Genomic DNA, 24,136 nt, shown 5'->3' with positions numbered 1-24,136 from the left:
TTAAATTCTCTCTCAAACTATTGAACATTCTACATTACAACAGTGACTACACTCCAAAAGTTCTTAATTGGCAGTAATGAGATGTCCAGTGGTCGTGACAGGCGCTATATAAATCCAAGTCTTTCTTTCGTTTCACTCATAGTCTTCTCTCTAAATGTTTCCCACTCTCAGTAGAACTTTAACTGCCCTTCTTTAAAATTCTTATTCTCGAGTGTTGTAACTTTTAAAAATATGAACATGTCCCATAGAATTTTCCGAGTTAACGTTCCTAGTGTGGAGTCCCATTGGATGGGAGGGCACATCGAACAATCAGAGCTGGAGATCAGATGCCTGGTGTGTGACCCTCCCAATTTTCATACTGTTAATAACCAAAAGAATTGTGAGGGCTGGGAATCGGGCTGATCTCCTTTCCAACAAAACTCCACACTGAGAGCACCAACTCACAACATTTACCTCATAATGAAAGCTCGTCCAATCTTATTAGGTCATCTCAGTGCTGATATATATCTTTCTGTGTAATTTGAAATTGTTCTAATCTTGTGCTGTCATGTAAACACAAATCAGTTCACAAATACATTATGTAGTACGTACAAACACAGACACACACTGAGGCAAAAATACACAGGCACGCACACACAGACACACGAGTACTATACATGACACACATGCACGACATACAGACACACATGCACAACACAGACACACATGCACGACACACAGATACACATGCACGACACACAAACACACGGGCACTACACACAGACGCACATGCACGAAACACAAGTACAGTACACAGACCCAAATACATGTATAGTAAAGGTACAACGTCCGAAATCCGTACTCCTCAGGACCGGTTTTTGGGTTTTTCCGGATTTCAGACAAGAAAAGCAATAGTCTTAAACCTGGAATCCTTGACCGAAAGCGTGTCGGGTTTTGAGCGGCGAGATCTGAAATCTGGCAAAACCCGAAACCCAGCACAGATTAAGTCGAGGATTCCAGATTTCAGACTTGATTTTCTTGTCTGAAATCCAGAATCCTTGACTGAATCCGTGCCGGATTTTGGGTTTTGCCTCAAAAATGTCCAGTTTTCGGACAATAATTCCGGGTTCCGGACGACTCCTTCAGCTATGGGCAAAATATCCATTTTTCAGACAATTCCAGTTTTCAGAGTTCCGGGTTCAGGACGTTGCACCTGTATATGCACACACACATAAACAAAACACTTCTGAGTACACACAGACACAAAAGACGTAGAGTACACAGACACAAATGCACATATATCGTGACAGCCATGGCTCAGTGAGTAGCACTTGCACCTCTGAGCCAGAAGGTTGTAGGTTCAGAGTCCCACTCCAGAGACTTGAGCACATAAATCTAGGCTGACACTCCAGGGGAGTGCTGCATTGTAGGAGGTGTCGTCTTTTGGATGAGACGTTAAACCGAGGCCCCATCTGCTCTCTCAAATGGATGTAAAAGATCCCATAACACTATTTTGAAGAAGAGCAGAGGAGTTATCTCTGATTCCTGGCCAATATTTAGCCCTGAATCAACATCACTAAAAGAGATTATCTGGTCATTATCACATTGCTGTTGGTGGGAACTTGCTGTGCGCAAATTGGCTGCCACCTTTCCTACATTACTACACTTCAAAAGGTACTTAATTGGCTGTAAAGTACTTTGGGACATCCAGTGGTTGTGAAAGGTGCTATATAAATGCAAGTCTTTCATTCTTTAAATAAGCACAAAATAAGTAACAGTGTCTAAACTATGGTTTAGAATATATTTTAATTAAAGGCTCCTCGGCGACAGAAGCCATTATTTTTCTGCACATTGTTGAATGTTACAATATGGATTTGGGGAACTGTGGGACATTGGTCATTTTGCCCCTCCTGCGTAATTTTATTACATTCTAATTCTGTTGGGACCCTCCCTTCAGCACCGAATGGGTCCAGCAGTACTGCTCCCTAACGGGTAGCACAAGGCGGCGTCTATTGTGGCAATTATTCAAACAGGATTACTTTAATCGATGAATTATTGCCTGTCTCCATCACTGGTCCTTTCGCCTTTCACTGCTGCAGGCCGCACATTTTTTCCCCCCGAGAGCTTTTACGATATAATTTTGTTCAAGTTTGAAATGTCCTGTCTCAGCGAATATATTTAAGCTGTAAACAGCAACAGAACAACATCATACCCATCACCCTGTGGGCAGCAGTTGTGTTCTGTGCATTGTTAGCTGCGGGGTGATTGACAGTATCAGTACTAAACCTATAATAATGAACACTTGTTAAGACAATTGCAGGATGGGGCCAGTGCTAGATTGATGGACTGCAACGCCCATATGCTAATTTCAGCAAGTTGAAATACATACAGGCACCATATGATAAATAATTCAGCACTCCGCGCCTTAAACATATTCTATATTCTCGGAACAAATCATAATTATAATTATAATAAGATCAGCGTTGTTGCGAAGTTGCACAGTTTCCATCTGCATTCAGTTCAGTGCCTTCTCCATTCAGCTCCAATTCCCAAAAGCCAGCTCACCTTCTCAGTACTGTCTCATTTTTGCTCGATTTACCAGACAATTATGTATTTTTAATGTATGCTCTGAAAAGTGCAAGGCTAACCTTTCCAATTAACTGTTTGATGGCTGCAGCCGTGCCCTTGTACTCCAATGGAATGTTTTATTCAGGTTAGACAAGGAAGGCTGACATTTTTTTTTAAATCAATTTTTAGCTCCACAGTTTTCTTTATTCTTTTTTGCATTAAAACTGAACAGAGGATGTTTTGAGGATCATCATCATCATTCGCAGTCCCTTGAAGCGAGGATGACTTGCTTCCACGCCAAAAAGGGATAGTTCCTGATTAAAAACACAAGTTGGAACAGAGGGACGGGAGGAGGCCGTTCAGCCCCTCAGGTCTGCTCTGCCATTCAGTTAGCTCACGGCTAATCCGTACCTCAGCTCCATTATCCCTTAGCTCCATATCCCCTGAGCACCACTTGAAGCATCACAGAGTGAACCTGGATCAGACTGAACTGGTTCTCCTTAACATAAGATCAAATCTGCTGCTTCAGGAATAGAGGAAATCTGAAGTTATCCAATTCCATGTCAAATCATGGAGGCTGTAATGTATTTGCTTCAAGGGTTCTTTGCTTAAGAATTTATAGCAACACGATGCTATTAAGAACAAGTTGGTTTATTAACAAAGGTTTAATAATCACACTACGCATTGCCCGTTCATCCACTGGGCTCACAACCACATGCCTCATCGTGGATGACCTAGACCCAACTGGCTGGGGTTTTATTGAGTCTTGTGAACATCACGTGACTGGCTAAGCCACTCACAATGCAACAGCTTTACAACTATTTTGGTATTACTTTAAATCAAGATCCTCCTTTTGTAAGGGCACAAAAATCCACAAATTAATTAATAAACATTAAAGGGAACCTTGACAAATCAAATTAAATTAAAATGTTTTTCCCTGTTGAAATCATGCACTCCAGTCCCTCCGGTGCCCACCTCTCACGGACGGCCGCGTGCTCCATCTCCAGGGACACCTTGGCGCGAACGTAACAACAGCTCTACAAACCTGCGAGCTTACTCACAGGTGCATATATTACAGATGCCTGTAGGGGAAAAGTCATTTCCAGTGTCTAAAAGGAGAATTTGACTAAAATCTGGAACTAAATAGACACACGTCCCATAGACAGGTCTGCAATTCAATCGACATCAATTTGGATCGCCTTGGAATATTCTTAAAGAAAAGAAAGATTTGCATTTATGTAGTGCCTTTCATGGCCACCGGACATCCCAAAGCGCTTTACTGCCAATGAAAAACTTTTTGAAGTATAGTCACGGTTGTAATGTAGGAAACGCGGCAGCCAAATTGTGCACAGCAAGCTCCCACAAACAGCAATGTGATAATAACCTGATAATCAGTTTTAGTGATGTTGATTGAGAGATAAATATTAGCCAGGGCACTGGGGATAACTCCTCTGTTCTTCTACAAAATAGGGATCTTTTATATCCCTACATTCATTTTGAGAGAGCAGACAGGGTCTCAGTTCAATGACTCATCTGAAAGACTGCACCTCTGACAGTGTAGCACTCCCTCAGCACTGCAGGGTCAGCCTAAATTTTTGTGCCCAAGTCTCTGGAGTGGGACTTGAACCCACAACCTTCTGACTTGGACAGTGCTGGTGCTGCCCACTGAGACACAGCTGCCACTGAATCATTTTGGAGCGACTTTAAGCATTCTTGAAGAAAAGAAAGGCCTGCATTTTTATAGGACCTGTCGAGACCACGGCTTTCTCAAACAAAGCCCCGAAACTATCAACTTGAACCCCGCAGGCACCCATATAACATTTGACACTTGCATTGAATCGCCGAACATAGATGAGATTTACTCTGAGAGAACCATCAAGCGTTTTCATTGCTGCTCTTTGGATGAGATTAGTCAAAGCTCGAAGAGTAATCATGTATCTTCCATGAGGGTTTTTAATTGATGAAATCTCAACAAAATTGCCCATGATTACAGTTCTGATAGGGGTTCTGAGCTGCATTAGGACATCGGATGTAAAAGGATTCACAACTCATCTGTATATAAAATGTAAAAGAACAATGTCTGCCCTCCAGTGGTCCATCCTGGTATGCATTCGAATTTATAATGGTGCCTTGACAGACAAAAGCCTTGAATGCTCGTTCTTTTGGAGACTGTACATTGTTACACAATTCCTCTCTCCATTTTACTGTTTTTGTTTCTTAAGCTGTGTTCACCAGCTGTTTCATGTTCCTCGGGGGCTTCCAAACTACAGCTCTATCTGGCCCAGTAGTTTGGGCAATCTATCTTGGCCAACTCAAGAAAGACTTGCATTTATATACCGCCTTTCACAACCACCGGACATCCCAAAGTGCTTTACAGCCAATTATTTACTTTTTGAAATGCAGTCATTGTTATAATGTATGAAACCCGGCAGCCAATTGCGCACAGCAAGCTCCCACAGACAGCAATGTGATAATGACCAGATAATCTGTTCTTGTGATGTTGATTGAGGGATAAATATTGGCCAGGACACCGGGGATAACTCCCCTGCTCTTCAGCAAAATAGGGATCTTTTATATCCACCTGAGAGAGCAGATGGGGGCTCAGTTTAATTCAAAAACTGCACCTCCGACATTGCAGCACTCCCTCAGGACTGCATTGGAGTGGCAGTCTAGATTTTTGTGTTCAAGTCCCTGGAGTGAATAAGAGGTCGGCCATTTAGGACTAAGATGAGGAGAAATTTCTTCACTCAGAGGGTGGTGAATCTTTGGAATTCTCTGCCCCAGAGGGCTGTGGAGGCTCAGTCGCTGAGTATATTCAAGACAGAGATCAAAAATATTGGATATTAAGGGAATCAAGGGATATGGGGACAGTGCAGGAAAATATAGTTGAGATAGAAGACCAGCCATGATCTCATTGAATGGCGGAGCAGGTTCAAATAGCCTACTCCAGCTCCTAATTTTTATGCTCTTATGTTCTAAAACTCATACCTCACCATCAGATATTTTGCCAAGTACTTATCCAGTTCTGTCTTGAAGTTGCTGATAATATTAACTCCATCTGCCTCCCTTGGAAGTCCATTCCATGCATTCACCCACCACTTTCTAAGTCTAACGATACACGCAAAATTTGCGATTATGTTAAACATACTGGCATTTATCTGTCTCCACCCTTTAGGATGTTGAATACTTCAACTGGATCACCCCTGAACACTTGCTTCTCCAGTGTAAGCACTCTCGGCTTCTGCAACTTCGTGTCTAATCCCAAACATCCATCTCTTGGCCGATGCTGCACCTTGCCCAGTTGATGGATGTCTTTCTCACAGTACACTGACCACAGTTGTACAAAGTGTTCCGGGTGAGGTACCACTTATAACTTTAGCCAGATTAAACAACATCTACTCGTCAACCCAAATCCCCACGCTATCAGTTTCTTCTGACTTTGATCAGCCTGCACCCTGTTGTTTTCAGTTTCCCCCAGTTTGGTATCATTTACAAACTTAGACTCTGGGCTAGAAATTCGCAGCATTTGCGCCTCCCGGTTAGCGCCCCCCCAGAGGCGCTAGCGGGGTGCTAATGCCTTACCGCCCGGGCGCGGCGAAAGTACCGACATCTGCAGGAGGTGAAAATTAAAGGGGAGGTGGCCGAGGGAAATGGACAAAAAAAAATCTTACCTTGTGTTTCTTGCTGCTGCTCCATTTTCTTCGCCGGTTCCTGGCCACGATTGTTCTGCTTGAGTGCTGGGCTGATCGTGCAACAACCCCGCTCCATGGTGGTCCAGGTACGTCCCGTTTTCATTTGCAGGGTCAGCAGCGTGGGGCCTTCCGTTTTAGAGAGGGAAGGGCCGCTCAGATGCGGCAGCGCTGCATGGCCCAGTGTGCAGCTCTGTTGGGGCGTCCGGCCCGTTAGTGCCGCAGGAAGGAAGTGGAATGCTTGATTTAGCGCTGCGCTTCCTTCTGGGGGCGTTAACCCGAAATTTTTGAGAGGGGCAAGACTTCAGCGTTAGTCTCGCACCTCCCAACTGTTACTGTCCCAAACAGGGTGATAATGAATTTCACCCCCAGAGAGTCTGGCCTCAATATTAATCTCCTCACAATGGACGGGGGAGGACTGGGGCCGGTGGGGCTGGGTTAAAGAGTTACATACAGGGAAGGCATCTCCAAACTACCGCGCATGCACTGGCCGCCTTTATTTCTACCGCGGTGCAATTGGGAGTCCGATTTAACATTGGTTTTGTTGTGTGGGTTTCCCAGGGGTCGGGAAACCCGGCGGTGAATGGGAGGCGGGAGCTGCTGGCAATCCTTGTGGGCCAGGAGGAGCGGGGGAGCTTACCCCCGGCTTCTCCAGGAAGCCTTTGGTCTTCCCCTAGCCTTCCTGATCGTGGCCTCTCTCCCCCATCCCTCTCCCCGATCACGTCTGCCCCACCCCCACACCCCCCACCCCCAGACATCCCGATTGTTAAACTCTTCCCCTCCCCAGCCATTCTGATCGTGGCCTCCCTCCTGCCCCTCCCAATTGCTAGGGATTGTCCCCAAGGGAAGGTTGTGGGTTCAAGCCCCACTCCAGAGACTTGAGCACACAATCTAGGCGAACTCTTTAGTACAGTACTCAGGGAGCTCTGCACTGTCAGAGGTGCCATTTTTCAGATGTGAAATTAAACCCCGTCCCCTTAAAGGTGCACATAAAAGATCCCATGATAATATTCGCAAAATAGCTGAGGAATTGTCCCCAGTGTCCTTGCCAATAGTTATCCCTCAACCAACATCAATAAAAACAAAAGAAACATTTTCTCCAGACATTTATCCCATTGGTGTTTATGGGATGTTGCTTTGCACCAATGTGCTGCCGCGTTTCCTACATTACAACGATGACTACAGCTCAAAAGTAATTCATTGGCTGTACAGAGCCTTGGGACGTCCTAAGGAAATGGATGGCGCTTTTAAAATTTCATTGATCCCTGAGTCACCTACGAGTCACCTACCTCGATGGTGATGTAGTCCCATGTCCTTTTTCTTCCTGTGTTTCAGCCAGTTTTCAATCCATTTCATAAGTGCTTCACCGATGCTGTGTCTTCCAAACTTGCGGACCAATCTCCTATGTGGCACTGTATCAAAAGCTTTGCTGAAATCTAAATAAACAACATCACTGAGTTTTCCCCCATTTAAAAGGTTTGTTCTCTCAGAAATTTGTCAGACATGATTTATCTCCCATTAAGCCAAGATGACTCCCTCTTATGTGCTTGATTAGCTGTCCCCTCAGGATGACCCTGATTACTTTCCATTCAGCGGATGCCAGCCTATAGTTCTCTAGATTATCCATTTGCCCCTTTTTATGGATTGATGCCTTGCATTCTATTCCCCAATCCTCAGACACACTTCCAGTTTCCAACGATTTTCAAAAGATACCCGTTACAGCATACCCAGTTTCATTAGCTACTTTTCATGTACTCAAGGGTTGCATTTGTCTGGACCTGGTATGAGGCAGAGCAAGTGGACTTGTCGTCCTTCAATGCCTTCAGCCTAGCCATCATCTCTCTAACGTTATAATCATTCGATGTACGAAATTGGGATATTCTCAAAGATTTATGCTCTGGCTTTTTGTTCGTTAGAGTCAGCAAACGTATAATTACGTTCTACACCTCGAAGCATTAACGCCATTTACACACTCAGTCCCTGCTTTTAGAGTTAGACTTCGAGGAAGAATGACTTGGAAACACTTTACTCGTAACAATTCTTGTCAGGATGACAATCATTGATCGAGATAGAAAATTGTTCATCCCAGAACAGTGATCACGATTCGGGGGGGCGCCGAAATTCAGGTCCCCAAAAAGGCCCGTTACCGCCAGAAAGCGGTGGCCCGGTGGTGGAGTCGCGAGTCCGCCGACTTCCGGTCCAATGGCCACCACGATCGAAATTCAGCTCGGGGTGTTTTTCTGGCAGTCTCCATTTCTGCCCCGCTGCTGCCGACTGCCCTAAGTGCGTCATCAAAGGGCGCACTGCCGATCTCCTGCACCTCCATCGCACCTCCCGCAAAATTTAGCTGCAAACATCCACGCTCTGCCGCGCGGTGCTCCCGACAGCTTTTTCTGTCGGTGCACCTTGCTTTCAGTGTGTGAGCCACGGTAGCATTGTGGCTCTTCACGGGGGAGGGCACACCGCTGAGACAGCTATCTTTTTTTTGACGGCCGACTGCCAGGTTGGCCCGACAATGATGCCCCCCGGGTTCGGCCGGGCCGCCAACAGGCAGCCTGGCACCCCCTCTTGGGCGCCATGCTGCTGGCCCGGCCAAAACCCTTCCTGGTAGTCCAGTGGACCGAAGTTTCTGAATGCCGAAGTGCTCTCTCCTTTAAGTGAGGCGGAGAGTGTGGTGACACACACGTGTCGTGACGTCATCTCCGCTCCCCTGCTGACTGACAGCGGCGGAGACTCCGCCCCCTTTATGACCAACTTCCGGCCCGCTGCAAAAAAAAGGACGAATTGAGTATCGATCAGGAGTCGACCTCATCCTAACCGGTTGTGAAAACAATTAAAAAACGGTAACTGCCCCAGGTTTCTGGCGGGTCTGAATTTCAGCCACAGGTTCTCTATTTTCTAGAGCAAAATATAACAACAACAACTTGTATTTATATAGCGCCTTTAACTTAGTAAAACGTCTCAAGGCGCTTCACAGGAGTGTTATAAGACAAAACAAATAAATTTAACACCGAGCCACATAAGAAGAAATGACGGCAGATGACTTGATCAAAGAGGTAGGTTTTAAGGAGCATCCTTAAGAGAGGTAGAGAGGCGGAGAGGTTTAGGGAGGGAGTTCCCGAGCTTGGGGCCCAGGCAGCTGAAGGCACAGCCACCAATGGTTGAGCAGTTATAATCAGGGATGCTCAAGAGGGCAGAATTTGAGGAGTGCAGACATTTCGGGGGGGGGGGGGGGGGGTTGTGGGGCTGGAGGAGATTACAGAGATAGGGAGAGGGGAGGCCATGGAGGGATTTGTAAATATGGATGAGAATTTTGAAATCGAGGCGTTGCCAATGTAGATCGCCGGGCACAGGGGTGATGGGTGAGCAGGACTTGGTGTAGAGTATGATTATACTCTCACCGCGTGTGTCAAACACGACCCACAGTGCCGCTTCACCTTCTCTCCTCCCGTTGAATCCTGTGTTCACTGTGCCATCGTTGAGAACGCAATGGTCCTTCCCACTAATCAATCATAGTATTTCTGTGACCTGAAGACAATAGTCTCTGTTGTGTGTGTTATATTGATCAATGCCAAATGTAATAGTCAGCATATTGGCCTAACAGTGAACACCTTGTTGAGACAACAATGTTAGATTGTTGGGGAAAGAAATCTGCTGAATCACTTCATAGCAAAATCCACCCCCTATGGTGTTCTTGAATGTGCTGTATATGGCAAAGTATATTGTATAAATTGTTCAGCAAAGGGCATCGACTTTTCTACCAGCTGTATGTATTTTTTCTTTGCTCAACAACAACCTGTATTTATATAGCACCTTTAATGTTGTGAAACGTCCCAAGGCACTTCACAGGAGTGATTATGAGATGAAGAAATTTGACACCAAGTCGCATAAGTAGAAATTAGGGCAGGTGACCAAAAGCTTGGTCAAAGAGGGAGGTTTTAAGGAGCATCTTGAAGGAGGAAAGAGAGGTAGAGAGGCAGAGAGGTTTAGGCAGGGAGTTCCAGAGCTTGGGGCCCAGGCAACAGAAGGCACGGCCACCGGTGGTTGAGCGATTATAATCCGGGATGCTCAAGAGGGCAGAATTAGAGGAGCGCAGACATCTCGGGGGGTTGTGGGGCTGGAGGAGATTGCAGAGATAGGGAGGGGCGAAGCCATGGAGGGATTTGAAAATAAGGATGAGAATTTTGAAATCGAGGCGTTGCTTAACTGTGAGCCAATGTAGGTCAGCGAGCACAGGGGGGATGGGTTCCTCCAACTCATTTCAGGTTTCTCTTCTTACTACTCCTTCCGTGAAGGTATTTAAGTCCAGTTCTCAGGAGAATGGCGACTTTTCAGTAGCTCGGCTAAGGGTGCATTTATATCTTTGAACCCAGTCAATGGGCTGGAATTTCGGTTTTGATGATTTTGTGGCGGTAATGGCGGTGGGGCGGTAAAGTTTGCGCCTGGGAACAGTTTGCACCTCAGTAAGTAAAATTGGGCAGCCGGGCCCTGAGTCAGGGGGCGCAGCGCTAAGGGAGGCGTTGTACACCTCTCTTAGGCGTTAGCATGGGCAACTTCCGAGCTAAAGAGCCAGGCCGGGAGTGCTCCGAGAGACGCCTGGGGGGGGGGGAGGGAAACTGTACAAAAACATTCGCAAAATATTGCCCATACCACCACAACACAAATCGCAAAAAATATTAAAAGAATAAATCATCACACTTACCTTAGGAGTCCATTACTTACCGCTGCGCTGTCGGGATCGTTGGACCACCCGATTTCCCAGGCGTTCACTGCAGGGGGCGCTGCGGGGTGGACTGGTCAGGCTGAAGTCAAACTTCGCAGCGGTGTCGCAACCAGGCGTGTTGCACCCCAGCGCAGCTCTTCCCGGGTGGTGCTGCTCCAGACCCGGACCAGAGGATCCCCACGGGGCGCTGGAGGCTGATCGCCAGCCCGAAGACCTCACCGCCGCCCTTGGCGTTGCTCCGCAACGAAAAACGGAGTGCAGAAGACCCAATAATCCGCCCCATTTTTATGAGTTTCAGAAGATTTTTCAAGCATGAACTCTATCACAGCAAAGCCCACACGATAACAACAAAAACTTGCAATTACATAATGGCTTTAATGTCGAAAAATGTCCGAAGGCGCTTCATAGGCGTGAGGAAAAAATGAACAAAGGTATTAGGAGAGTGACAAAAAGCGTGGCCAAATAAGAGAGTCTTAAGGGAGGACATGGAGATGGTGAGCCAGAAGGATTTAGGGAGGGAATTACAGAGTGTTATCGTCATCATAGGTAGTCCCTTGAATCAAGGATGACTTGCCTCCATGCCAAAAAGTTCACCGATGTTTCAATGAAGGACCTGATATCCCAGATTCCGAACTACATGTTGAAGGGTGGAAGTTGCCTGTGCGTGGATTTTTTTAACGTGTGGTGGCCGTTGCACACCAGCCACCACACGGGCTTGACAGAGCTAGGTCTTGGTCCAGTGGCAAGGATTAACCAAGACGACTGGAGACCAGCTCTGCTGCACGGGCCTAGTACGTACACATATCGCAGTGTGGGCTGGCCCGTGCTGCCCCTGGGCCCTCGCCTCTTCTGGGCCCCGAACTCGCGCCTCTCCCGGGCCCCGATCATGTCCCTCTACATTCTCTCGCCGCTCCGCCCCAACCTCGCCATTCCTGCTGAACCTGCCTACGCTCCAGTCATCGACCTGGATCTTGGCGATGTCCAATCCATCGGCCGCTTCACTGCTGTCACTCTCCTGCTACAGCATGTGCTGCTCCATGGAGTGGTATGCTGCCACGCCTCTCCTTCCACTCCCCAGAGTGTGAGGCTAAGGTGATTGATGGCACCACTGCCAATGGTGGGGTGAAAGAAGCCCGTGCTGCCCCTGGGCCCTCGCCTCTTCTGGACCCCGGGTCAGAGTAATGAAGAGTTCAGGAGGAAGGCTGTGGAGAAAGTTAAAGCGGTAGAAAGGGGCTATGCCATGAGAATTTAAAATTTGAGGATCAGTACTGGATGAGTGGAACTTGGTGCGGGATTGAATACGGGAAGCAGGGTTTCGAATGAGCTTAAGTTCACAAGGCGTAGAAGATGGGATGCTTCCCAGGGGAGCATTGGAATAGTTTGGAGGTAAGAAAAGTATAGATAAGGGTTGCAGTGATATATGAACTGGGATGGGGCAGAAGCAGGAGACATTACCAAGAAGTCCTTGGGATGGAGGAGATGAGATCGGAAGCTCACCTTGCAGTCAAATAAGATGCTAAGGTTGTGAGCAGTCGAGTTCAGCCTGAGATAGTGGACGGGAAGGGGAATGGAGTTAGTGATGAGGTGGATATAAACATTCCCATGGCACAATTTTGAAAAAGATCAGGAAAGTTATTTTCAGTGCCCTGGCCAATATTTATCCCTCAATCAACACCACTTAAAAATAAAACATTATCTGGTCAGTATCACATTGCTGTTTGTGGGAGCTTGCTGTGCGCAATTTGGCTGCCATTTTCCTAGGTTATAACAGTGACAATAATTCAAAAGTATTTAATTGGCTGCAAAGCACTTTGGGACATCCTGAGGTTGTGAAAGGTGCTATATAAATGCAAGTTTTTCTTTTTATCAAACGTAACAGAAGCCCCTATCATTCTTTGGAGGGAAATCTGATAGCAAGCAGCCGCAATTCCTTTGACTTCAAAATTCTTTTTGGGGGATTGGTGATGTTCTGTGAAATACCCAATGATCGTATTAGCACTTCCAGGTCAAAGTTAGTATACATTAAGCCATCAAACAATGTTGGGTGGAACAACATTGAAATTGTTGCATTCAGATTACTGGATGAGCCAGTTAATTATTTCTGACTATATAAAACAGGGTGTTTTCTACAGATGTTGACTATAACTGTTAATCATTATCAGTGAAGATGGAATCTCTGTGTGAGTTAATGGCAGTTGACATCTAGTGTGAATGAATAATAGCGTATCTGAATTAGTATCATTTGAAAAAGGTACTGATCACTGCTAGCTATTGCATTAAAGTCAGACGATTCTTGAGAAGTCTGATGCAGTTAGAAGCCCTTTCTTAGTGACTCCAGTAGCTAATCAGTTAAGGGTCTTAAACCTTGAGAGCTGAACTATTTACATGAGACAAAGTGATATGCATGTGCCTCGGAGCGGGCTACAGCAGGAACTCTGCAACCCTTGTCAGTGTGAAATTTCCTGTCTTGGGGCTCAGTAAGGCATGCATGACATATTCCTACTATAGATCTCCCTGTCTACTGGGAAATGGATTGAGGCTATCAGAACTAATTTCGTTTTTGACCCTTAATCACCATTAGAGCAGTAGGAAGTCTCATTCCACAGGCTGAGCTGGATTTAATCCCTAAAGCCAGAACTGTAAGGACAGCTTCTTTAGAATAGATTACTAATTCATTGCACCACCCAATCCCCATGGCCTTATGTAACATTTTTATGTTCTTGCTTCCTGGGGTTGTGAAATGCTCTTTCTTATACAGGCTAAATGAACCCAAAAAATGACTGATCTTCACAATCCCAACACTGTTTCCCTTGGCTTCTTTGTTTGTTTTCTTTAGTTAACATTCTCAAAGACCTTAGACAGAACTTTATGGGAAGTCACAGAGACATAAAACAGGAAGTGGTGAACTTCTAATTTGTAATGAATACCAAAAAACAGTCTATCAGAACAAGCAAAGGGGATAAGCTCAATTTGAAAATAAAATGAATTTAGAACTAATGGATCATGTATTACCTCGTGCAACCCCTGTCATTCTAAAGTACTAACTAACTGATGAGGCAAACGGCAGTACTATTAGATAAGGCTTTTCGACTTGGTGAAAGTTAAGCAGTCTGCATGTGACAGTAAGATTATCGAAAAACACCAGGTTTTACATCAAGTCAATGAGGCTGTTCCCTGGCATCAAATACATGAAGGGAAAAAACATTACAGAGCTATGGGGAAGAGCGAGGAAGTGGAATTAATTGGGTAGCTCTACCAAAGAGCCAGCAGAGGCATGATGGCCGGATGGCATCCTTCTATGCTGCATTATTCTATGCTGCTATGATTCTATTCTCTGATCAGACGATGGCGTTATAAGAAAAGCCTGAAGAAACTGGGACTATTTCTCCGTGAAGGGACGGGACTGTGGGGGGACAATTTAGGTGGTCTAGTTATTAAACTACATAATTAAAGTACATTTGGAGCACGACTTCAAGGCATGTCAGGACACTCAAACAAGGGGGAATAGGCTCAAATTGATGAGAGGTCAATTTAGGACAGATGTCAGGAAGAATCTCTTCACGCACAGAGTGGTAAACACTTGAAAAGACTTTCCAGGTAGGGTAATGGAAGCTGTAATGTATTTGCTTCATGAGTTCTTTGCATAAGAATTCATAGCAACACATTGCTATTAAAAACTAGTTGGTTTATTAACAAAGGTTTAACAATCACACTACACATTACCAGTTCATCCACTAGGCTCACAACTGCCTACCTCATCGTGGATGACCTAGACCCAACTGACTGGGGTTTTATTGAGTCTTGTGAACAACACGTGACTGACTAAGTCACTAACAACGCAACAGCTCTACAAACCTGTGAGCATACTCACAGGTGCATACATTACAGAGGCAAAAAACCTTAGATTCATTGAAGAGAAGATATAATGGAGGAATGCTTTTTATTAATTATGGATGGATGGGCTAAGATGTGCTGAATGAACTCCCTCATCTGCATCTATTTTGTGATTTGGACAAAGCGAATAAAGAACATGTGATCCAGTGATGCCAATGACGGTCACAAAATGTGAGGCAGTAATGGTCACACTTAAAGAAAGTAGTATCACTCTGGACCTGGCTTCTACTTTCCACTCTGTCCTCCCTCCAGCAATGAGATCATCCACACTGGCTTTGATAAAGTGTATTCCCGATAGGACAATGTTTTTTTTTGTTAATCACAACGATGGTTGGTGAACACAGGATTGAAGTATTGAGTATCTTTACCTATTACCACTCTACCTCACTACCATTTCTCTCGACCCCTCCACGGTTTCTAAATTGTCAGACTTCTTGTCCGACATCCAGTTCTGGATGTGCAGAAATTTTCTCCGATTGAATATTGGGAAGATCGAAGCCATTTTATTCGGTCCCCGCCACAAAGTCCATTCCCTAGCCACTGACTCCATCCCTCTCCCCAACTTCTGTCTGAGGTTGAACCAGACTGTTCGCAACCTTGGTGTCATATTTGACCCTGAGTGAGCTTTCGACCACATATCCGCAGCATAACTAAGACCGCCAATTTCCACCTCCATAACATCGCCCGTGTCCACCCTTGCCTCAACTCATCCACTGCTGAAACCCTCATCCATGCCTTTGATACCTCTAGACTTGACTATTCCAAAGCACTCCTGGCTGGCCTTCCACATTATACCCTACGTAAACTAGAGGTGATCCAAAGCTCGGTTGCCCGTGCTCTAACTCGCACCAAGTCCCATTCACCCATCACCCCTGTGCTCGCTGACCTATATTGGCTCCCGGTTAAGCAACGCCTCGATTTCAAAATTCTCATCTTTTTTTTCAAATTCCTCCATGGCCTCGCCCCTCCCTGTCTCTGCAATCTCCTCCAACCCCATAACCCTCAGAGATGTCTGTGCTCTTCTACTTCTGCCCTCTTGAACATCCCTGATTATAATCGCTCAACCAGTGGTGGCTGTGCCTTCTGTTGCTTCGGCCCCAAGCTCTGGAACTCCCTGCCTAAACCTCTCTACCTCTCTATCTCTCTTTCCTCCTTCAAGATGCTCGTTAAAGCCTACCTCTTTGACCAAGCTTTTGGTCACCTGCCCTAATTTCTCTTTATGCGGCTTAGTGACAAAGTTTTAATCTCATAATGCTCCTGTGAAGCGCCTTGGGATGCTTCACTGCGTTAAAGGCGCTATATAAATACAAGTTGTTGTTATTATTATTACTCTACTGAGCAACATTACTGTCACTCAGTCTATCTGATCCTGATTGATTAACTCATTTAATAGATATTTTACAGAAGGCATTCACTATGTAACATGCTCCTGTTAAGTGCAGAATTGATTTTTCTCTGCCTCGTATACATTTATTGTGAGTTACCACTTCAGGGCAGGAATCAGGCATTTTGTACAGTAACAAAAATGAGCAAAGTAAACTCATGTTTATAAGAGCACTGCAGTTTAGGAGTGCTTGGCGAGTTCAATGAATACAATCACAAAAAGAAATAAGAGCAGGAGTTGGCTATTTGGCCCCTCTAGCCTGCTCCGCCATTTAATAAGATCATGGCTGATCTGATCCTGGGCTCAGCTCCACTTCCCTGCCCGCTCCCCATTACCCTTCACTCCCTTATCGCTCAAAAATCTGTCTATCTCCACCTTAAATATATTCAATGACCCAGCCTCCACAGCTCTCTGGGGCAGAGAATTCCATAGATTTACAACCCTCTGAGAAAATAAATTCCTCCTCATCTCAGTTTTAATTGGTGGCCCCTTATTCTTAAACTAAGCCCCCTAGTTCTAGATTCCCTGTGAAGTACTTTTGGAGTGCAGTCACTGTTGTAATGTGAGAAATAATAATAAATGTGCGATTTGAAGCCAAAAATCACCCTCGTTATTATACCCAGAACAGAAATTGTTTCCCGCAACAGAGAATATGGAATTTATTTGGCACTTTTAAAAATACAAGCTATGCACATCACAGGTCAGCATGTAAGTTGAGTAAGTTCTTACTTAAATGTAGACTTTTAGTTGCCCTGCTAATGACTTTTTATGGGACATTGTGTCATGGGTAGAAATTTACTGTTACTGGATCAGTCCATGAGACCAATTTCCGATAGTTCTTCCTGGGTGTAGAACACAAGCAGAATTCCTCAATCTATCAACACTGCTCATGTCATCCCTGTGGGAATGGGCAATAAGGTAATAGCAAGCAAAGTGGAGAGGAAGCAAGTAAAACCAAAATTAATTAAATGAATTGCAAGTGAAAGCTGATCTGTGCTGGTGGATATCTACCCTCTGGGTTTTGTGGTGTTTTCTTTAGTTAATGGGAAAAGAGCCCTTTCATTCTGTTATTCAAATGAACGTCACAGTCCACTTGCTGTGGCCTTTGGCAGCGTAACTTCAAAGGACAGCGAGTCGTGCGGCCCTGGTCTGGGAGCTGGTCCCATTGCCCACAGTGCATGTTTGTGGCTCGCTTATTTGTATGTCTATCGTAGCGTTACAAAGAGAGGCACTTAAATTCTTCTTTGTAATGAAACAAGGATGTTTGAGAAATAAACTAAGATTAAGATTTGCCATAAATAGCCATTTTAAAAATCCAATATTGGCAGAAAAATAGGGGTTTGATGGATCAAAGTTATACGTGTGAAGGGAAGGCAATTTGACATTACCTTTAAATCTATATAATGCCCTTCTTGTCCTTGGCAGTGTCTGTTTAGCAGTTTTCTCACGTTAAATTTATATCTATAAAAAAAGAAGAAAAACTTGCATTTATATAGCACCTTTCACGACCCCAGGAAGTCCCAAAGTGCTTTACAGCCAATGAAGTACTTTTTGAAGTGTAGTCATTATTGTGCTGTAGGAAACCAGCAGCAGCCAGTTTGTGCACAGCAAGCTCCCACAAACAGCAATGTGATAATGACCAGATAATCTGCTTTAGTGATGTTGATTGAGGGATAAATATTGGCCCCAGGACACCGGGGATAACTTCCCTGCTCTTCTTCGAAATAGTGCCATGGGATCTTTTACATCCACCTGAGAGGGCAGACGGGGCCTCGGTTTAACGTCTCATTCGAAAGATAAATCTCTTGAACTTGAGTTTAAATCCAACCCAGACTGACGGAGTGAGTTTTCTATCATTTCGTCTGCCTGTCACTCACCTGTGGCTATAAGTAGTTCAAGTGAACACAACCTTGAGTAATCTCAATCCAGTTGCAGCAGATAGAGGTGCAGTACCGAACAGTCTATAATTTGTCCGCAATCTTGAACAACAGAACTGTTGAAATTAAATGGCGTGTATGAAAAATCAGAATTGTGGACAGTATTTATGAGGCAATTCCAGTTAAGTTTCTGGTCAGGGATGGTACCAGACCAGAAACCTAACTGGACCAGCCATATAAATACTGTGGCTACAAGAGCAGGTCAGGGGCTGGGTATTCTACGGCAAGTGTCTCACCTCCTGACTTCCCAAAGCCTTTCCACCATCTGCAAAGCACAGGCCAGGAGTGTTATGAAATAATCACCACTTGGCTCCAACAACACTCAAGAAGCTTGACACTATCCAGGACAAAGCAGCCCGCATGATTGGCACCCCATCCACCACCTTAAACATTCACTCCCTCCACCATCGGTGCACCGTGGCTGCAGTGTGCACCATCTACAAGATGCACTGCAGCAACTCGCCAAGGCTTCTTCGGCAGCACCTCCCAAACCCACGACCTCTACTACCTAGAAGGATAAGGGCAGCAGGTGCATGGGAACACCATCACCTCCAAGTTCCCCTCCAAGTCACACGCCATCCTGACTTAGAAATATATTGCCTTTCCTTCATCGTCACTGGGTCAAAATCCTGGCACTCCCTCCCTAACAGCACTGTGGGAGTACCTTCACCACACGGACTGCAGCAGTTCAAGAAGGCGGCTCACCACCACCTTCTCAAGGGCAATTAGGGATGGGCAATAAATGCCGGCCTTGCCAGTGATGCCCACATCCTGTGAACGAATATAAAATAAAATTAAACAGAAACAGAAGGTAGTGCTCATGGGGTTAAACTTATTCTGAAAAGATTATTTGAACAAAACTTCATTCATGAACTGATATGGCTAACCAAAAAAACACACTAATTACCCTTGCCCGAGCACAATGAACTGGAATGTGAAAGAACACATTGTCAGTAATAATACAAAGATATTCCTGAATTGATTCTGTACCTACTGTTAAAAAATTCACAAAACAAAACAGTGCTGCCCATAGTCTTTCTCTGTGGTGAAAAGGTTTGTTTAATCCCACACTTTTATTAGTAAACAGAAATAAATCGCACCTAAAAGATTGTTATTTTTTAAGTAAATTCCAAACCAAGATTTGAATGGATTTATATCCCTGGTCAATAGCCGGAGGAACAATCTTACATTTGGTCCTTGTGTGTAGCATATCCTCAATCATAAATCCTTACTGAGAGGTCAGTAGCCTGTCACATTGTGGTCTCCTTCGGAATGAGGCCCGGGAAAAGGGGAGCTAAATTACTTGGCACCAACTGCTGTGACTCCAATTTTGGGAACAGATGAAAAGTTGGGTATGAAGCAATGAACCGGGCCTGGGTTCCTGCGTAGAATCCTTCACTTGGACATTAAACTTCCTCCAAATCCTATTTACCTTATATGCAAGTTCATACTTCAGGGAACCATTATCTTAACTGTGTACATGGGGAGATATATTTGTTACACAGCCAACGTAATGGCCTTTTAAGGTGTTACATGTTTAAGGATTGTTGCCATAGAAACCCTATTCCTTTACAGATTTGTTAAATAAGAGAGACATGGGAGGAATGCTTTGTCTTTAGATGGGCACATTCCTGCTTTCCCTGTCATGTGCAGCTCCTAAAACGCTTGCCAAGGATACATGACTTTGGCCTTCGTATCTGAGTTTGATCACCATGGCTTGAAATCGGGTACACGGCCTCCTAAATGCCCAAAATGGCGGCCAGGAAACTCGTACACTTCCAACCGTGCCGTCCACCATCCTGGGAAGGACAAACAAGAGGCGTCCCTCATTTATGCCTGTAACTGGCATTAGGCCCTTTGCATATGCAAATAAGGGGCCTAATGCTTGCTTCAGCTCCCTGCTGCAACATTGGTTCGCCCTGAGGCAGCCAGCGCTGCACGCGGGGAAACCAACCCTAAAGGTCACCTGTAGGAAATAAAGGTGAGTTACTATGGGCTTGAAATTGAGTGCATTTGCACCTCCTGTTAGCAAACCTGGGGCCGCTAATGGGGTGCAAATGCCTTGTGACCGGGCGCGGTATTAACATCAATTCCCGTCATTATCAGCAATGCTATAGCGTTGCGCCCTGATCTCCTGCACCCGCTGATAATGACGTCACCTCTGTGTACATCGCCCTGATTGCATAGGATTACATTACATAGGATATACAGCACAGAAACAGGCCATTCGGCCCAACCAGTCCATGCCGGCGTTTATGCTCCATTCGAGCCTCCTCTCATCTTTCCTCATCTAAATCTATCAGCATAACCCTCTATTCCCTTCTCCCTCATATGCCTTTCTCGCCTCCCCTTAAATGCATCGATACTATTCGCTTCAACCACTCCCTGTGGTAGCGAGTTCCACATTCTCACCACTTTACTCTCTGGGTAAAGTTTCTTCTGAATTCCCTATTGGTTTTCTTGGTGACTATCTTATATTGATGGCCTCTAGTTATGCTCTTCCCCACAAGTGGAAACATTCTCTCTGTATCCACTCTATCAAAGCCTTTCATAATTTTAAAGATCTCTATTTGGTCACCCCTCAGCCTTTTTTCACGAGAACAGATACCCAGCCTGTTCATCCTATCCTGATATGTATGCCCTTGCATTTCTGATATTATCCTTTTAAATCTTCTCTGCACCCTCTCCAGTGCCTCGATATCATTATAGGCAGTCCCGCGGAATCGAGGAAGACTTGCTTCCAATCCTGAAGTGAGTTCTTTGGTGACTGATCAGTCCAATACGAGAGCCACAGACTCTGTCACAGGTGGGACAGATAGTCGTTGAGGAAAGGGGTGGGTGGGACTGGTTTGCCGCACGGTCTTTCTGCTGCATGCTCTTGGCGTTGAGACTCGAGTTGCTCAGCGCCCTCTTGGATGCACTTCCCCCACTTAGGGTGGTCTTGGGCCAGGGACCCCCAGGTGTCAGTGGGGATGTCGCATTTTATCAGGGAGGCTTTGAGGGTGTCCTTGTACCATTTCTGCTGCCCACCTTTGGCTCATTTGCCGTGAAGGAGCTCCGAGTAGAGCACTTGCTTTGGGAGTCTCGTGTCTGGCATGCGAACTATGTGGCCTGCCCAGTGGAGCTGATCGAGTGTGGTCAGTGCTTCAATGCTGGGGATATTAGCCTGGATGAGGACACTGATGTTGGTGCACCTGTCCTCGCAGGGGATTTGTAGGATCTTGCGCAGACATCGTTGGTGATATTTCTACAGCAACTTGAGGTTCCTGCTGTACATGGTCCATGTCTCTGAGCCATACAGGAGGGCGGGTATTACTACAGCCCTGTAGACCATGAGCTTGGTGACAGTTTTGAGGGCCTGGTCTTCAAACACTCTTTTCCTCAGGCGGCCAAAAGCTGCACTGGCGCACTGGAGGCAGTGTTGGATCTCGTCGTTGATGCCTGCTCTTATTGATAGGAGGCTCCTGAGATATGGGAAGTGGTCCATGGTGTCCAGGGACGCGCCGTGGATCTTGATGACTGGGGGGCAGTGCTCAATAATATGGCGAACAGAACGGCACGCAATGCTCTAAGTGTGGTCGAACCAAGGTTTAGCATAACTTCCCTACTTTTCAATTCTATCCCTCCAGAAATAAATCCTAGTGCTTGGTTTGCTTTTTTTATGGCCATGCTAACCTGTGGCTCAACTTTTAGTGATTGGTGTATTTGTTTTCCGAGATCCCTTTGTTCCTCTACCCCACCCAGACTCACACCTTCCAAGTTAAAAGTGACTTCACTATTCTTCCTCCCAAAATATGCTCCCTCACATTTATCTGTGTTGAACTTCATTTGCCAATTATTTGCCTATTCTGCAAGTTTATAATGACCAGACTGATTCCCGGGATGGCGGGACTGACATATCAAGGACATATCAACTGGGCTTGTATTCACTGGAGTTCAGAAGAATGAGAGGGGATCTCATAGAAACGTTTAAAATTCTGACAGGTTTAGACAGGTTAGATGTAGGAAGAATGTTCCCAATGTTGGCGAAGTCCAGAACCAGGGGTCACAGTCTAAGGATAAGGGGTAAGCCATTTAGGACCGAGATGAGGAGAAACTTCTTCACCCAGAGAGTGGTGAACCTGTGGAATTCTCTACCACAGAAAGTTGTTGAGGCCAATTCACTAAATATATTCAAAAAGGAGTTAGATGTAGTCCTTACTACTAGGGGGATCAAGGGGTATGGCGAGAAAGCAGGAATGGGGTACTGAAGTTGCATGTTCAACCATGAACTCATTGAATGGCGGTGCAGGCTCGAAGGGCCGAATGGCCTACTCCTGCACCTATTTTCTATGTTTCTATGTTTCAACCCTCTGTAATTTGTTGCAGTCCTCCTCAGTATTGAATATCCACTCCCCCCCACTCCTCTCCCCAATTTGGTGTCATCCGCAAATTTAGAAATTGTGTTTTTGATTCCAAAGTCTAAATCGTTAATGTAAATTATGAACAGCAGTGGTCCTAGCATTGATCCTTGTGAAACACCACTGCCAACCTTCTGTCACTGTGAATAGCTACCCTTTACTCCCACTCTGCTTTTTGTCTTGAAGCCGGTTAGCGATCCATTGCTACTTGTCCCCTGACTCTGCATTCTCGGACCTCAGTCTATTATGGGGTACCTTATTGAAGCCCTTTTGAAAATCTAGATAAATTATATCTACTGCATTACCATTGTCTACGCTCTCTGTTACCTCTTCAAAAAATTCAATGAGATTGTTCAAACAAGACTTTCCCTTTTGAAATCCATGCTGACTATTCATTATTACACTTTCCATTTCTGGATGTTCTTCTATTCTCTCCTTTACTAAGGATTCCATTATTTTTCCTACCACCGATGTGAAGCTGACTGGTCTATAATTCCCTGGACATGTTCTATCCCCCTTCTTAAATATAGGTATTATGTTAGCCATCCACCAGTCCTCTGGCACTACACCTTTTTTGAATGAATTATTAAATATATGTAGTAATGCCTCTGTTATCTCTTCCCTAAATTATTTTAAAATGTGTGGATGCAAAGCATCCGGACCAGGAATTTTATCCAGTTTTTATTCCAGATTCCAGCATCTACAGTATTTTGCTTTTGTATTATTGTTTAATATATCCCCTTTTTAAATTTTAAATGTACTTATCTCATTACTCATTTCATCATCCAATATCACGTCCACCTGTTCTATCTCCCTGGTAAATACTGGAGCGAAATAATGATTTAATATTTCTGCCATCTCTCTATCGTTACCTGTGATATTATTCTGTCTATCCCTTAATGGTCCTCTTCCTATCCCAACATTCCTTTTTTTTATTGATGTGCCTTAAAATATTTTACTATTTTGTTTTATGTTCCTTGATAATTTAATTTCATAGTTCCTCTTTGCCTTCCTAATTGTCTTTTTGATTTCTCTCCTAATCCTTTTATATTATCTCTTTTCATGCATTCCCCTGCTGTCCATGTACTTAATGTATGCCTCTTTCCTTACCCTCAGTTGTTCCCTTATGTCTTTATCCATGAACTCTCATTTGTGTTTAGTTTGTTCTTTCCTGTTAGTGGAATATATTTTTCCTGCACTCTGTTGAACACCGTTTTAATTGTTTCCCATTGTTGTTCTACATCATTGTTTGCCAATATTGTTGACCATTTTATCTTCCCAAGTTCTATTCTCAGCCGCGTTAGCGCCCGGACCCGAGATTGACTTCCGCTCCCTGCAGCAGTGTTGGGCGAAAACACCGGCAGCTGCAGGAGGCATAGATCTGGCGGCCAGCCGCTACCAGGGCGATGATTAAAGGCGAGGTGGTCGTGGTAAGTTTAAAAATAACTTACCTTTGTTGATGCCTGTTTTCTGCGCGGGGATCATTCAGTGCCGCCACTCTGCTTGAGCGCCGGGCTGATCGTGTGGGTACATCGCTCCCTCTGGTAGTCCAGGTCGGTCCA

The 24,136-nt window shown here is 45.0% G+C and overlaps 1 long non-coding RNA gene across 2 annotated transcripts in view; it reads right to left on the bottom strand.

The window, feature by feature from the left end:
• Positions 1-24,136, bottom strand: part of LOC139233627 (uncharacterized) — a 36,541-nt gene that overhangs the window by 781 nt on the left and 11,624 nt on the right. For both annotated transcript variants that reach the window (XR_011588189.1, XR_011588188.1), the window contains exon 2: positions 7,526-7,672. This is a non-coding gene — a long non-coding RNA (uncharacterized lncRNA). The remainder of the gene's footprint in view (positions 1-7,525; positions 7,673-24,136) is intronic.

The sequence above is a fragment of the Pristiophorus japonicus genome, chromosome 21 (genome assembly GCF_044704955.1).
Source record: "Pristiophorus japonicus isolate sPriJap1 chromosome 21, sPriJap1.hap1, whole genome shotgun sequence".
Classification (NCBI taxonomy): domain Eukaryota; kingdom Metazoa; phylum Chordata; class Chondrichthyes; family Pristiophoridae; genus Pristiophorus; species Pristiophorus japonicus.
The sequence above is the reverse complement of the archived record's forward strand: the minus strand, read 5'-3'. Positions and strand labels throughout refer to the sequence as shown.